The sequence below is a fragment of the Leptidea sinapis genome, chromosome 1 (genome assembly GCF_905404315.1).
Source record: "Leptidea sinapis chromosome 1, ilLepSina1.1, whole genome shotgun sequence".
In the NCBI taxonomy this organism is placed as follows: domain Eukaryota; kingdom Metazoa; phylum Arthropoda; class Insecta; order Lepidoptera; family Pieridae; genus Leptidea; species Leptidea sinapis.
In genome coordinates, this window is record NC_066265.1 from 22,243,870 (window position 1) to 22,261,903 (window position 18,034).

At 32.9% G+C, this 18,034-nt stretch overlaps 1 protein-coding gene across 1 annotated transcript in view; it reads right to left on the minus strand.

Moving 5' to 3' along the window:
• The window catches only part of LOC126976627 (cardioacceleratory peptide receptor-like), a 103,513-nt gene extending 85,868 nt beyond the window's left edge, over positions 1 to 17,645 (minus strand). The window contains exon 1 of the mRNA XM_050825142.1: positions 17,539 to 17,645. The gene's annotated coding sequence lies outside the window, so the exon portion shown is untranslated. The remainder of the gene's footprint in view (positions 1 to 17,538) is intronic.
• Positions 17,646 to 18,034: the final 389 nt, after the last annotated feature.

Genomic DNA, 18,034 nt, shown 5'->3' on the forward strand with positions numbered 1-18,034 from the left:
TAGAATTAGATTAAATAATTAGATTGTATAAAATACGCAATTATTTTTATACTTTTTAGTGCACATTATATATATTGTTTTGGAATAGTGTTTTTGAAGTCGGTTGTTTTTTTTGTTAATTTTTTTTTATAATATTATATAATATTTTTATTACACAACAGTTGCATTAATAATTATTATTGTTCAAATAATGCTGTCTTATGGTATGAATATTTATCTATCTTTGTATTGACTTTCTATATGTTTGGTCGTGAAGTGTTATTTGTTTCAAATATTTAATAACTTTAAATTTGAGAATATGTTTAGTGCTCGCATTAAAATTCTGTTTTATTCTTTATGCTATCTGTGTTATATTTCTTAACCGTTTCTTGATCAGCGTGCTTAAATCTTACTCGGAATGTTAATATAAGATAAAAGACAACATGTCTTTGACTGTCGGTTAGTATGGACAATTTATTTTCTTTGTTGATTGCGCCTCACAACATTATTAAATTCAATCTACAAAGATTGGATTTGATAATGTGCTGCATACGTTGTTAATAAAAGAAGTCAAGAACGTCGAGTATATGATGCGAGTATGAAGATGATTCGGTATTCATTTTAGTTCGAGTGTAATCGACGTGCGGTGCAAGTGCGGCCGCCGATCAGTCAGTCAAGGAAATGTCTATTGATACGAGAAGAAACGAACGAAAGAATATGAAGTGATTCAATTACCCTACAATTTCAAAACGGAAAAAAATATTTCAAGCTGCTCCACGGCCCTTAATCAAAATAGCAGAAAATAAATAAACAATTTGTTGAAAATCTTTAATTGAAAACTAAGTTATATATTAAAACTTGAGCTTTGTTTTTTTTATATTTTTAACTCGTTGACGCAAAAAAAAGTAGTTATCGAGGTTTTTTTCTTAGAGACGGCCATGGTTCCTCAGTTTTATGCTCCACTTGCGATGTTAAACCTAGTAACTCAGTTAATTTCTCGGTTCTTAGTGTTTAGATATAAGGCTTAAATAGTTGCATCTTTTGATTGGGCTATTGATTAATGTTATTTAATTTCAATTCTATACTTCTACTTATTCCGAAGAAAAAGTGAGAGACCGTCATATGGGCAGACAGACAGATGAAGAGTATAGTGAACATTTATATGACAGGAGTTCTAACAATAATGTGATATCCCTAATCCTGTGTGAAATAATACAGTTTTTATTTTGATGAGCGTATTGGTAACATAAAACCCAATGTATTGAAATCTTATTATTTTTATCCACGCAAGCTTTCATTAGCAGATGGTGGAAGTGTGCTAAGTGCTGCTAATTAACTCGTACCGATTTTATGTCCAATCAAGCGTTTCCATGTAATTCATAAGTTCAAGGTCTCACTTTCACATCTTTCTTATAGGTTTGTATAGCATTGCAATATTTATTATAGCATAGATATCTCTAATTATAAATTACTAGGTTTTACCCGCGACTTCGTCTGCATTGAATAGTTACTTGGGACAATTTATTTTTTTATGTTTTAAGATACTTTTCAAATAATACACATACAAACTGCTCTTTCTGCTGCTGGCAGCGCTCTTCTATGATACAGTGTATATTCCTTGTCATTGCAGCATTCTCTTTAATAGTATTTCGCTATGAACTTTAATCTCCTAATTCGTCCCCATGTAGGTCAAAGTTTCAAAAATGCTGGAACAAATGTTTACTAATTATTTCTTATCAAGTTTCTCAATACAAAGTTTCATGGTTTTATTTTCAATGATGAAGAATTTTCATACAAACTTCCATACCTTATTTCAAACCCTCCATTTATTTTTTTTGCAATAAAAGGTAGCCTAGTCCTTTTTCAAGCTCTACTCTATCACTGTACTAAATTTTATCAAAATCGGTTTGGTGGTTTAGGCGTGAAACAAACTTACATTCACATTTATAATATTTTAGTAGGGATAATTAAATTTAAGGTAAGGTTGGATTATATATTGCCTAATATATAATTTTGTTATAGAAATAAAATAATAATTAAAATCATGTCTTGAAATTTTTCGAATACTTTAATTTATATCTTTCTTTTAATTCCTAATTAAGAAACATGCTGCTAGAAACTCAAAGACAGAAGTAAAGTGAAAAAAAAAATATTTAAAATTATTCCTCTACAAATTGACTCTCTGATAAAAAATCTAAAATGATATCTCTTAATGCATCTTTATCAACAATAAATTACTTTGTAGAATGTGTTTAACATCGATTTACTTGCCTCATTCATCGTCGTTGAAGTCGTCCTATTTATCAAATGGATAAATTTATACCCATCGTTCATTAAATTTCGGGAATTTTTTCATCGCTTTTCATCGCAATTCGATGATACATGACGGCTTACGCGTGATTAATAGTCCTTACGAAAAAGATGAGTGTTCGTTGAGTGTTCATATTTTTAAACAAACCAAACCACTCACATAATTGAGGTCAAACGTAATGCTTTATATAATTATTGGAAATAGTCAATCTGAAATAGGATAGTACTGATCCGAATTTTTATATTCGAATGGAGAAATATCTATATTTAAGGCGATGACGATGGTTATTTCCTTGATGATAAATTTCGATGTTTTTGGTCTTCGACTAAAAGACGGAAATAAGTCATGACCCATTCCTACAGAATCTGCCATCGGGCAACTTAATTTCACGTTCGCACGACACGCCACAATTTAGTACCCACCATCTGGATGTGTGGCGGGCGGTCCTCCACAGTGCGGTTTCCGAGGAGGTTTCTTCCACGTACTACAAAGCTGTGGAATGAACTACCTTGTGCGGTGTTTGCGGGACGATACGATATGGCTACCTTCAAAAAAAGGCGTGTACACTTTGCTGAAAGGCCGGCAACGCTCCTGTGATTCCTCTGGTGTTGTTGCAAGAGAATGTGGGTGGCGGTGACCACTTAATACCAGGTGACCCGTACGATCGTTTTTCCTCCTTTTCCATAAACTAAAATAAAAAAACTTAAGGCATTAATTAACTTTAAAGAAGATCTCATGTTTGACGGTAATGATAACAGAATTATTGCAATACCTACCATTGAAACAACAAGTTGAACACAACTGTACCTATGACAGAGCTCTGTCAAGAGCGTAGGGATATTATATAAAAACTAGCTGACCCAGCAAACGTTGTATTGCCGATATTAAAATCGCGATACAAAAGTAACTGTTGATCGTAGATGGGTGAAAATTTGAAGTTGAATTCGTTTTACAAATGTATGCTGACTCATAATCAAACCAATTTAAAAAAAAATGTCAAAAAAATTAAAAGAAAATTCGTGTGGACCCTCAACATTTAGGGGAATGAAAAATTTCATGAGAATCGGTCAAGCCGTTTCGGAGGAGTTCAATGTTTAACACCATGACACGAGAATTTTATATATAAGATTTAGCTTTTAGTGTACGTATGAAATTATTTTAGGCCGCTATCCCTAGAAATCGCTTTTACTTTTACAAAAAGTTATTATAAGTCTACAGAGTATGAAAAGAAAATTAATTTATTCTTTACATTTTTATCTTTAATAGACATTGCGAAAACAATCACCAAAGTACCCCTTACGTTTACAGTTGGAGCCATGTGTATAATTCAATCTAGATTTATTTATTTATTTCTATGCCTATTTCTACCGTGAAGCAGTAATGTGAGAGCATAACTGTGTTTCAGTCTGAAGGGCGCCGTAGCTAGTGAAATTACTGGGCAAATGAGACTTAACATCTCTCATGTTATGTCTCAAGGTAATAAGCACAATTGTAGCGCCGCTCAGAAATATTGGGTTTTTCAAGAATCCCGAGCGGCACTGCATTGTAATGGGCAGGACGTATCCATTACCATCAGTTGAAGTCCCTTACTGTTATAAAAAAATTATGACAAATTATTTACTGTTTATCAATACTCTCTAAGATGACATCATTTTGTTTTCTTTTGTAAAGAAAATTGTATTTTTTTTATTAACGCACACCACATCATATACAATACAATTTTCTTAATCTAATGTTACAATTAGTAGTTCTAAAGTATACGACAATTATGGTGAACATAAAAATTACAAAAAATACTCCCTAAATACTTCTGAAAACTAGAACTAATACTATCTAAACTATAATAAAAACAAAAAATAAAAATAAAAGTACAAATTATAACTTTAACTTATTAAAATAATGAAAATAATGAAGACGAAAAAAAAAAAAACTACTTATTTGACAAATGCGATTGAGTACCAGCTAAGTGTTTAACAACACTTTCTTTAAACCTGACCAGCCCACCACCGAATATATCAAGTTCTGAATTGGTATCGTTTAACTTATTGTACTCGCGAAGAATTCGAGCGAGAGGCGCCTGAACGTCCCAGGTTGGTTTTTACAGAAGGAACTTGGAAGATTCTCTTGATTTTGAACCTTGGGAATAAATATAGGACAGCAAGGTTAATATTCTGCAGGAGGTTACTACATTGTATTTGACCGTTTAAGAGTTTGTACAAAAATATTACTCCGGCAAGAGATCTCCGATCGAGCAATGAAATCATATTAAATTTCCTGAGGCGCTGATCGTACGGGTGTCTATGAGAGAATCCAGTACTAATGTATGCAAGGTGTCGTGGGAATGCTCTTTGAATACTCTCGATGCGTTGCGAATGGATCGTATATAGGGGATTCCATATAATACTACCATATTCGATATGACTGCGCACTAGAGCGTTATATAGAATTGTTTTCGTTTTTGAGCCGAAACAATTCGGGTTTCGCTTTAGAAATCCTAACATTCGTGCGGATGTGGTAACTACTTTATTAACTTGTGCAATAAACGTTAGTTTGCTATAAATAGTTACCCCCAAGTCACGAATTTCCTGCACTTCTTTCAATGGTGCGCCATCGAGCTCATACACTGTAACAAGCGGTTTTTTTTTCTAGTGTACTTAATATGAAAACATTTGCTTGCATTTAGGATCATACCAGTTAATAGGCACCAATCTTTCATACCATTGAGATCACTTTGAACAAAAGCAGCCTCAGAGGCAGAGTTGATAACTTTATAAATTTTTAAATCATCGGCGAAGAGAGATGCTTTACAATATTTGATATGATTCCTAACGTCATTCATGTATTATGTCTGTAATAAATAAAAATGCTTCTAACTATGAATTAAAACAATGGCAATCTTGTGCGAGAGAGGTAACCTAATGATTCCTCAAGGCCATTGGCTCGGTCCCCAGCCTTAACGATATATATATATATAATATAATATCAAACCAAGCAGATATGAACACAAAGATTGCTTCAAATTAAAAATAAAAGCTTCTGCTGAAAAATCACCCATAAAAAATTGTGATGCATTTGTGATACGCAAGTTAATACCCTACTAACAAATAGGACTATGATTGATGATTATTATCAAAATAAGTCCAAAAGAAAAGACAATATCCCCTAATACAGCATTAAATTAATAAAGCAATCCCTCTTACATGGTTCTTCTCATTTTCCAACAGCATTAGGTAAATTGGAATGAATCTCGCCAGAATTCGTTTTACTAAAATTATTTCCCTATTTTTCCGGTGACATTCGCGATAAAACTTTGGCTCTCTACACATCATATTATGGGAGATAAAGACATGCCAAACACCGTATGGCATGTAATATTTGTTTGGCCTTCTTCGTATTAGTTGTACAATTCGGAGCTTCCAGAGGTTTCGATTCCTCGATATTCTCGTTGACAACTTACTCGGTATTTAGGTTATGGAAGATTTATGTTTTTGTTATTAACAGTTTGTTTTCAGCTTTTGTGTGCAGATCTAAAAGCTTTGTTTATCAGAAGCTAGATAGGTACTGAATGTGTGGGGATTCAATAAAAAGTGAAAACTATCTTAAGCATTATGAAGCACAAAAGCAGTTCGAGGAACATTTATATATAAAACCTGCTACAATTCTTTATGACAGAATTATTTTATAGTTCTAGAAATTTTCTTAAGAAAACATGTCTATTAACAGAGTGAAGAACACCTATTCTGCTTTGCAACATTTTTATATCTCTATAATATATTATATGGTAAAATGTTGTGGAGACCACGAAAGGGGTTCAGGAATCTTGGGAGAGCCAGCAAGATGGCCGGATGATTTGATGCGAGTGGCTGGGAAGGACTGGATGCGGAAAACTCAGGACCGCACAAAATGGTCTAAAATGGAAGAGACCTTTACTCAGTATTGGGAAGATCAAGGTTGAAAAATAAGAAAAACTCGTTTAAAGACATTTTTCATTCCAACACAACTTTAATACTTATGCTTGCTTGGTAAAAATACACAATTATTTTAAAATTTGTAGATGTTTAAAAAAGTGACATTAATGGATACTGCAATTTGTTGGCAACGTAATTAACTAACTCGTGCTGTTAATTAATGTTAGACAATTTTAGGATGCGCGAACTCTTAACATTTTTTTCAAATTCATTTTGTTTGACTGTTTATTGAATTCGACATAGTTATATTCGCATACGGTACTGGTACTGGTACTTGAAATATTAATTAATATCATAAATTAAAACTATTATCTACAACGTATACCTAGGATACCTAAACTATTATGAAAAATCCAAATGTTTTGAGTTTTCTTTAGTGTTAATTCCGCCAATATTTGTCTTTAAAACAATTCGACACGTGAATCGCCCCTACACGAGGCATCCTCTGGACATGTTGACTCGCCAAAATCTGGCACGAGACTGAGAGGCAAAACACGTGTCGAATTGTTTAAAAGAGAAATATTGGCGGAATTAACACTAAAGAAAACTCAAAACATTTGGATAATTATGGATTTCCGCAAAGTAACGCCTACTTTAATAAAATATGTTCTATTATGAAAAACTAAAATACAATCGAAATAGTAATATGTGACTTAAAGAGGTATTCGACCCCTGATGAAATCCTGTAGTACATAATCCTAGGCATTCAGTACAAATCGCTTCACTGAACAGCTGTAATGAAACAAATTGAAGCCCCAACTCTGCTGGTGACAGATAATAATGACCCAAATTCTGTCAAGCTACTTAACATTGAATTTCACGTAAATTGCGGCACTCTCGCATTTTTTCAATTCGTAGAATTCGTTGATAACTTGTATTAAAGTGGGTTGAGTTTTATTTGAGTCGAGTACACAACACACCACACAGTACACCAGTGGGAGGCTCGTTTGCACAGGATGCCGGCTAAATAATGGGTACCACAACTGCGCCTATTTCTGCCGTGAAGCAGTAATGTGTAAGCATTACTGTGTTTCGGTCTGAAGGGTGCCGTAGCTAGTGAATTTACTGGGAAATGAGACTTAACATCCTATGTCTGAGCTCGACGAGCGCAGCAGTGCCGCTCAGAATTTTTGGGGTTTTTAAAGAATCCTGAGTGGGACTGCATTGTAATGGGCAGGGCGTATCAATTACCATCAGCTGAACGTCCTGCTCGTCTCGTCCCTTATTTTTATTAAAAAAAACAAACGAGTCAGGTTACTAAATTGTAAGTGAACACCGCCCCGTTGCCATCATATCTTAGCAACTTATCAAAAGAGCGTCGCTTCTTTGGACACATAATTGCCATAAATCATAATCCAGCCGATTAACATCGGGACTAGTCGACGGTCAGTCTTCAGCTCTGATCAAGTCCGAAACGTTTGTTTCCAACCAAGACTGCGTAGACCTACCTTTATGACCCGGCGTCGAGTCTTGCTGGGAAGACCATTCTAGGTTTTTGAACATGGTGTTGCTAAGGGGCTTCTCTACCTTCTCAAGAATGGTTTCTTGATACATTTGTACCGACGTTTTGATACTTTTTTCACAAAATTATGGCACAGTCACTCCTTCATAACTGAAGCCCACCAAACCATCACTGAAGTCGGATAGTGCCCACGTTGCACTCTGTAGCTTCCTTAGAGCTTTGAGCATAAACAGGTCACTTTCTTTGTTAAAATGTTGCTCGATAGTAAAAAAATTCTCATCCATAAACAATTTTTTTCTGTGACTTCCCTTTGCGTACCGGTTCTGTAGTTGTTTCAATTTTACCTCTCTATTCTTTTTTTAAATTTTAAGTTAAGAAATGACCAGTCTGTCAGTCAACCGTCTCTGCTGCGTCAATAGGCTGCAAGTCCTAAGTCATCTAAAATACGCGACATGGTTCTTGGTGCTTTATTTATCTCCCGAGATAAAATATTTTACTTTCGGATAGGATTTCTTCGAATGCTTTCCCTTACTGCTTTGACCATCTTTTTCGTACGAACACTACGTGGTCGGCCAGATCATTTTCTGTCACAAACAGAGGAGGTCTCATTGTACTCATATATAGCCCGGTACACATACATTTTATTAATACCAAGCGTATGGAGAGTTTTGAAAATTGCATTTGGCTCCTTACCTACTTTGTGTAATGCAATCACAGTGATTCGGTTCTTTTTATTACGCCACTTCATTTTAATATCGCAAAATATTGTAAAATGTATTCGCGCCAAAATGAGAAAACTCAATGAACAATCATATAAAAATGATAGATTCCAATTTCAAATGTAATATTTTGTTTATTTTTAATTGTAACAGTATTTATGGCCAGACTAAGTATAGTCGACCTGACAACAAGATAATCCATGACGATTTGTCAATGTGTGCGTAATATTCAAGTGCTTTAAGTTTAGCTGTTGCTTTTTTTTTGTGCTTTTCGGTTGTCCGGATATTTTAATATTATACTAAGGAGCTAATTTCAAGCGTGGCTGATTTAACCAAAGTCGGTTACAGTAACAATAGATTCGCTTTCCTTTTCTATCTTGCTGTAACTCCGTCACAGATTTTCTTCTCTCGGGTAGCTTTGTTTGTATAGCGCAAGAGTATTGTTAAGTCTATGGAGTAAATTCGGCTCGAGTCAACAAAGGCAGACACGCTGGGTGGATTAACTGAAACTATGGCTATGGCATTTCGTCAAAACTCTGGATATCGAATCAAATCCTTGCCATTATATTATAGTAATATTAACAAAGAATACTACAATTTTCTGATGATATTTTGTTATTTCTTACTTAGACTAGGAGCTAGTAAACATTTTAGAACTATTGAGTAGTTTTATAGTAATTATTGTTGTTAAATAAGAGGTAAGGTATTAATTTTAATAACGATTTTAAATTCTATTTTGATAACATATTATGGAATAATAAGTTATTATTTATCAAAATTCTCGCTTTGTGAAGTATTAAATCATTTAATATCGTGATATATATCATATATATATATTTGTTATTATATATATATAAATATATATTTGTTTGTTTTTAGATGACATTAATCAACGTATAATTATATAATTTTTTTATTTCTTTCATCGGACGACGTTTTGCTATATTTACTCTCTTTATTCTAAATACAGACCTTATCTGACGCAATTACCCCGATTATGAGGAAATACACGAACCAATTGAAAACAATAATCACAGTGGTAAATTAACTGGTACTCCGTTGTTCCTTAGGACAGAAGAAATAAAAAAAAACAAAGATGTTAAAAAGTGGACAGTAAATGGCCCAAAATATTGTTATGTCATCAGTCCTTGATACAAGTGCAAATTTTTAGGTGAATCGATCGTCTAAGATTGTTAAAATTTCGTTAAATATTTCCGTTACATACTGATCGTGTACTCATCTCATCTCATCATCAGTTGTACTGTTGTGATAGAATATAATTTATGAAATTCATACATAATTTAAATTATTTCAGACATAAGGCAGTCTGCTGTAGTCATATATCATCTAACTAATATTTCATTATCCTAGTGATCCTGGGTATCTAAAGCCAAAGTCAAATCAAAATATTGCAGTGTTAGCATTCCTTGTAAAGTGTGGTTTTTTTTCATCTAAATCTCAAGTCTTGAATCAAGTTCAAGATTTCCGTTTTATATCTAAATATACATACGAAGTAGATAAAAAACAACGCCATGCAAAAGATATAACTTTTATTGTGCATCTCTTAGACTATGTCGATATCAACTCGATCCAATGACCTTTTCTTTCTATGATTTATTTATATTTTAGCTACTTGATATATTTTGGCTTCAAAGATTGAACGAAATGAACTTGTATGTTCGGCGTATCAATATTGGATTTGTAAATATCCGGAACAAAAATTAATTTCACTTGTTTATTTATGACTAATGTTATCTAATATTTATTACTTTTGGATTCTTAGGAAAAGCGACCATTGAAGATATTATCATTCCAAAGAAAAATAAACGTTTTATAAAAAATACTGACTGTTAAATTGAAGACAAGTTAAACATTAAAATTAGGAATTCCATCTATATAATATATAACATGTAAAGAAATTGCAAAATAAATTATTCTCAGAGAGTATTTTTTAATTGATTTTAAATTAAATAGAAAAAAAACTCAACAGTCTGTTTTTGTTACAAAATAAAATAAGTTAGTGTGATAAAAATATTTTTGGTTAAATTTTATTATAAAAATTGGCTTGGGCTGCTAGGTGAGCCATTTTCAAAATTGCCCCGTTTTCAGAGTTCCGTATGTCTTAATAGAAATGAATTCCTTTTTCCTTATTTAACTAATTTTCTTTCAGGATATTTTCTTCGAAATGTGTTTAAGTTTGAAGAATGTTTGTAGTGGAATGCGTTCTGTACCGTTCCGTACTTTGACGATGCCGGCTAATAAATAGCGGCTCATCTTTACACCGTGAAGCAATAATATTTAATTATTATTGTGTTTTGTTCTGAATGACGCCGTAGCTAGTGAAACTACAGGGCGACTAATATCTTATGTCTCAAAGTGACAAGCGCAATTATAGTGGTGCTCAGAATTTTGGGTCTGATCAAGAATCCTGATCAAATCTGCATTGAAATTGGCAGGAATGGTATGCGAATCTTGATTGTCACGTCTATTTTGTTTTATCAGTGTGTGTGTTAGCTAGTGTTTAAATATTCAAAACACTAAGGAGCTAAGCTGGCCCCTTGCCACTTCTGCCACTGCCCTTCAGCCAAATGCGTTCATGGATACGCTCTCTGGCCAACACTATACCCGATGGATAACTGTCTCAAGCTGTAGACAGCCCTAAGAAACGATTCTGCACTATCGCCAAAGCTGACGTCGACTCGTTAGCATAAACCCCAATGGATCACACATTACTAAACAAACCTTTTCACAATCGGCGTACCACCAGTTTTACCAGTACAAAGAAAGCCGGCTAAACTATGGGTACCACCACTCAGAGTTTTTGGATCTTTCACGAACCCTGAATATCCTTTGTAATGGGGCAGGGCGTATCAATTACCATCAGTTGAATGCCCTGCTCGTCTCGTTCCGTATAAAAAACACTAAGAATACGAATGATTATGAATTATATGTTTAAGGAAGGATTCAATTCGGTCGCTCTTTATTTATTCAAAGTGTCTTTTAATGGTTTCAAGCCTGTGGAGTTACCAATGTGACTTTATTTAAAAGCTTTATCACGCCTGCCTTCAACTTCTCACTTATGACAATATAATGTGACAATAATCCTAATAAAATACGTTGGAGTATGTGTTCTCACGAAGAACAGGAAAAAGCTTTAGCTCAACAAGCTTTCAAAGCTCGTGACTCGAATTCGGTTTCGCGTCAAAGGAATACATTTTTTTGTTGGACTTTGTTATGAAATAGGAGTGTTTGATATGGATTTAAATTATTAATAATGATTCTGGAACTTGTGTCTTGAATAATAATAAACTTATGCTGCAGTAATTTGTATGGTAGGTTATATTATTTAAGAGGTAGTACGAGTATGTAATAAACATGTCACACACGCAGCGAATTATCTAGACAAAACACAACAATAGTTTATTTTAGTACTCTTTTTCATGTCTTTTCTAATACTACCACCGCTTCGGAAACAAATGGCGCTCTGAGAGGGAAGAAGCGGCGCAAAAATATTGAAATTAATTCCTAGATTGTTATGTGTATTCTTCTGGTTGTTGTAAGATAGGATGGGCGATAGTAATAACTTACTATTAAGAGGATTCTATAGGACAATAAACAAAAATGGAAATTTTTTGAAAATTCAAACAAAAATTTAGTTCTACGAAGTACATAATATGAAAAAAGAATTCTTTTTCCTTTTAAAACTAGATAATATCTACCACTGAAGCAGGAACTTCAAATATACAGTATTTAATGATGGTTAAAAAATAAAAAAAATGTGGCTCTATATTCCTTTTTATATAGAGTATCTAACTCCATACTGGATATTTACTTTGGAATATAATTTATACAGAATTTAATTTTCTAGACACTTACTGTATTTACTGACATTAGCTGTATTTGTAAAAAAAAGAGCATATTCTAAAAACTCACCATTTTATTGCGCTCGATTGGATCGTGCGCTGATCTTTATAATAATATTCTTTACACACTTTTAAACAAATTATCTTGCCCCAGACTAGATTTGTCTTGCCTGTGCGATATACATACTTAAACATACATAAATACAAATAGTATATATAATATTAATAATTACAAATTTAAGCAGAATCTAAATCTAAAAACCTTAAAAATTATAATATGATAGCTGGAAATAGCAAAAAAGTGAGTCGACATCACAGGGGACTGAAGAGCTGACCTCTACCTCGGACAGTGCTAATATAAATATAGTATAAGTACAAGTTGTATTCACCTAAATAAATACAAATAAACATCCGTGACTCGGAAACAAACATTCATATTCATCATATAAATGTCTGCACCTACCGGGATTCGAACCCGGGACCTCTAGCTAAGCAAGCAGGGTCACTAACCACTGGGCTATATTGGTAATCTATATAAAACGAAATTGCATTTTTGTTTTCCCGTATGAATCCTCTTAAGCTCATTTGCTATAAAAATATGTCGTTATGAAAGTAACGCTGTATGGAGGCCTACTTTATAACTATTTCAGGCGATATCAGATGAGCTTAGGGTTCATTGAGATGTAGATAATAACACTTGCTTAGATCAATAACATACAAACTTTGTTAGTTTTTTATTCATTTCAGTAGGACGATTGAAATTTTGATTATTTTAAGCACATCATGCTTAAAAAAATCAAAATTTCAATTTCAATTTCAAATTTCAATAATATCTTATTAGACTTTCATAATTCATAATATTATATACAAACTTACAGATATATCACTAAAACTTAATAACTACCAGAGGGAGGCTCCTTTGCACAAGATGCCGGCTAGTTTATGGGTACCACAACGGCGCCTATTTCTGCCGTGAAGCAGTAATGTGTAAGCCTTACTGTGTTTCCGTCTGAAAGGCGTCATAGCTAGTGAAATTACTGGGCAAATGAGACTTAACATTTTATGTCTCAAGCTGACGAGCGCAATTGTAGTGCTCGTCTCGTCCCATATTAAAAAAAAACCTAGAACTTAAACTTAATTTAAAACTGAAATAAAATACAGACTACATTTATGTAAAATAAGAAACCTTTTGAGGAAAGGAAATTATAGTAAAGTTAGCTTCTTAAGAATAAAAAAAAGGATAGTTTTCAAGTATTGATTTGAATGAGACTTTCAAAACAGGCTTTGCGATATATATGGGTAATCCCCAAATCAAATGATACTTTAAAAAATATCGTTACTTTTTTTTTATTAGCTTATATAATATAAATTTACTAGCTTATATAATATAAATTTACTAGCTTATATAATATAAATTTACTAGCTTATATAATATAAATTTACTAGCTTATATAATATAAATTTACTAGTGCCTATGTTTTATATTATATTATCTAGCTATTATTATAGCTATGGGATATCTATATATTATATTATGGTACCAACCAAACCCGAATTTTAGATTCGTCTAAATTTGGTGAGGTAGAACTAGTATGGACTAGGCTAAACAAGTTTATCCATTCATGTTAGCCTAGTCTAAACTGGTTAAAGTCTGATAGGAGCAACTAGTTTAACCTAGTCTGTACCGGTTTTATCCGATCGCCTAAGCCCTAAGGAGTCAACTGATTTGGCCAAGGAAAAACTAGTTTGTTCCTAAAACCGGTTTTGGCCGGTAAAATATTATACAAAGCACAATGACGGTGTTGGAAATTTAATTCATCTCCAACCAAATAGATACAGATCCCCATAATATATCGTAGGAAAGGTCTTCATGAGAAAAGTTAAAAACCGTTGAAATTGAGTTTTTAGATAGTTGGGATCAAAAGCTATTCAGCTTCAAACATTTCCCATAGGGTTATATTGAAAATGAGGTTTCACGCAAGTCGGGAGCTAATAATATGCTGTAGATTTTATGAAAAAATAAACATCTTATGAAATGAATTAGAAGTTTAAGAAACTGTAGTTTGTTATTATTTATGATAATAATAATAAGATTCAGATATAATAAGAGTCAGATATAAAAAGAGTCAGATAAAAACACACTTATTAAGTTTGCCACCCCAAAGTAAGAGTTGTATGGGGTATGATCCTGACCGGTAGAGGAGGTTTTTAGTCAGTAGGCAGTCGAGCCCAACATATGGGTCCAGTTCGGGGTCGAAATACTTGACTGTTTTTTCCTCCTCTCGAAAAAGTCTTGACCTTACTAAACTAAAATTATATAATACAAAATTTTATATATATTTAAACATAATATAATGTACATATAATAATTAATGTTATTGCCACAATGAGATTGTCTACCTCCTTCATAGTTAAAAATTTTAATATTTTATAATAGTGGAATAACGATTGGCCTCCGCTGCGCTCCAACTAGATACCGCAGGCGTAGTCGCAAAGTGCGGCAAAAAATACTACGCCCAAGCGGTCGTACTCGAACCAGTCTCGAACAGTGTGTGACGTTGACGTGCCACGTTAAACTTTGTCAATAATTGAAACTAAAATACCGTGTTGCATAGTAAAATTTTATAAAAATAATATGAAAGACACTGGGGTCACATAATATCGTCATTAAGTATTTTGTATTTTATTAATTTTAATGTAACATAACACGATGCGTATGTTACAAAATTTGAAGGATAGTTGCCGTAATAAAAAAGCTATTGTTAGGTAGTGTGGTATCTAGTTGGTGCGCAGAGGAGACCAATCCTTAATCCAAATTTAATTGCAAAAGGAACCGGGGAAATAAATCACATATTTTTACTTTCACATTGTACCCTGTTCCATAATTTAGCTAAATCACATTTTAAGAAATAGTATTTATTACCCGTAATTCTGCCCGTAGGTCTGCTGTATCGAATTTCTAAGTGAACAGACAGTCTGTGGCTAAATTATGATTATTTTATAACAATACCACATCACATTACAGTATTGTATAAATTTTCAAATTCAAATTCAAATAATTTTATTCAAAATAGGATGTGAAATCACTTGAAATGTGTGATGTGAATCAATTGAAAGTCAAAAAACTACCACCCATTCCAAAATGAATGCCTCAGGACTGAGAAGATTGGGCGCAACAAACTCAGCGGGCTTTTTTTTTCATCAAAAATATGTTTTACAATTAAAGTAACATTTAAAAACTAACATTGTACAATTAAACTTATTATTTAATATGAGGGCGGTCGCTCCATTCCCAATCTGTGGTATCATTAAGAAAGTCATTTATGTTATAGTAACCTTTACCTCACAAACGTTTTTTAACAATTCTTTTGAATAACGTAATATTTTTGCTTTGATCATTTTCTGCGATCCTATTGTAAAAACATATACATCGCCCCTCAAAAGACTTGTTAACTCGACTTAGCCGAGTAGCAGGCATTATAAGCTTATGTCTGTTCCTGGTGTTAACATTATGGTTATGACAGTTTCTGGCAAATTCACTTATGTGCCTATGAACATACATTACATTATCAAGAATATATTGAGAAGCAACAGTCAAGATGTTAATTTCTTTGAATTTTGCTCTCAATGATTCCTTAGGGCCTAGGTTATAAATAGCGCGAAAAGCCCCTGCCCCACAGCAATATACCATAGGACATAATACTATGGAAGTAACTAAAGTATACAAGTCGCGCCGTGTCTATGTCAGCTAATTGTCTAATCTTTTTAACCGCGTTTGCTGCAGAACTGAGTATGTTCGCGAATCCTTCAATATGGGGGCCCCATTGTAATTTGTAAAGTGAATTAAAAAAAAAAGAACCTAAATAGGAAATACCGTTAAAGTTTCTTCCGACATTTCATATCTTTCGGCGCGCAATTTTCTCCCGAATTGAAATTAGCTGTATAATTTGACGTCTAAATTATTCGAGACTAATAAAAGATAAAATTTTGAGATAGTAAATAATTTTCATCCCTTGTTATTCTTAAAAGCTATATACTTTTTTAATTGTAAGTTGTAACTTAAACAGTGGTTTTTATTGCTTTGAAACCTCAATGTAAAATTTGTTTTTATTAATAATAAATAAATTTAGACTCATTTGGGAAATGTAATAATAAAGACCGTAATCGACCTTTGCATTTCAGCATTTTTTCTAGATGTTTATGATAAAAAAAATATTTTGAATAGATATTATTTTGAAATAAAAGTACTTATTTTAAATCCCAGTTAGTTATATTATATTATAACACAAGCGTATTTTTTCATACTCAGTTAAAGGGTAACATAGTTTCACAATGTTTAATTATTTTATAATGGTAAGATATTTAGCTTAAACAATAATCTTTCATATTAATGAAGTCTTCTTAATTGTTCAATATAATAAAGCTGTTTTTATAAATATACTATTAAAGCTGACCCGACAGACGTTGTTCTGTACATAATAAATAAAATACTGTTTTTTATGAGTTAGTCAATAATATTTCATAACATCAAGAATTATTTCGTAAAATATGCTCCCTCTTGTTATAACGACAGTTTTTAACAGCAGAACTATCAAAACGTACGTCAATAAATTCTCTTAAAAAAATATATCCCTACAATACAAATATTGGAAATAAAAATAATTATGGCTCCCAAACCGAAATAAAAATTATCCTATCTCTCAAGTAAGACTTAACTGCACTCCATGAAGTAATCCCCATTAAAATCCGCTAATAAGTTCAGGAGGACACTGGATTTATATACATAAAGATATACAGATTACAGGGCGTCCCACGACTATGCCAAATGAAGAGAAAGTAACTTAAATATTGTTGATGTAACATTTTACTGAAAGACAAAAACCCGCTATAAGAGAAAAAAATAACCTGTAGCTTTATCATACCGATCGAAAGGCTTCATAATAAGGCTTATATTATATCAAGTAAAAGGAAGACCATGAATTTTAACATAACATGTTTAATAAAAATAAGAAGCTGACTTTGCTGTAAGGAAATACAACTGACATTGTAATATTCGATTACCGGTACAGTCAGGCAATGATTTTAAAATCTATGAATGCATTGTAAATGTTTTTTAAAATAAAGTCTTCTTTCAGTAAAAAGTTATATCAGCAATATTTACGGTTCTTCCCCTCATTGTTCCAATCGTATATATTAACTATTAACGAATAGTATATTATAAAATTTTATCACTTACCAAGAGAAAATATTTTTTTCACACACGAAAGAAAACATCAGTCACATAAGCACAGCACAAATAGTTAACGAAACCTTACAGAAGTTAGGTGTTCTACGTAAAGTTCCGTGGAGCGAGCGTTAGAACCGAGCGTGCGACGTCCGCGGGAACTTATATTGGAGTCCTGAAATCGGCTGCCGGGCGCTAAAGTCCGCCAAAACTGATGCGGGACACTGGTATATATTACGTGGCAACATTAAAATCTAACCAATACTTGGAAGCTGGGATTAAATAAATTGTTGATTCTTGCAAGGATCATAACTTTAGTGTTAAGTTTATTTTTCATTCGTTATATCTTATATATAAAATTATCGTGTCCCGGTGTTTGTTACCAAACTCCTTCTAAACGGCTAAAGCATTTTGTTTGAAAATTTGTGTGTATATCGGGTAGGTTGGAGAATCGGCCAGCATCTATTTTTCACACAGTTAAGATAAGTTATTTTTTTTATTTTTTTGA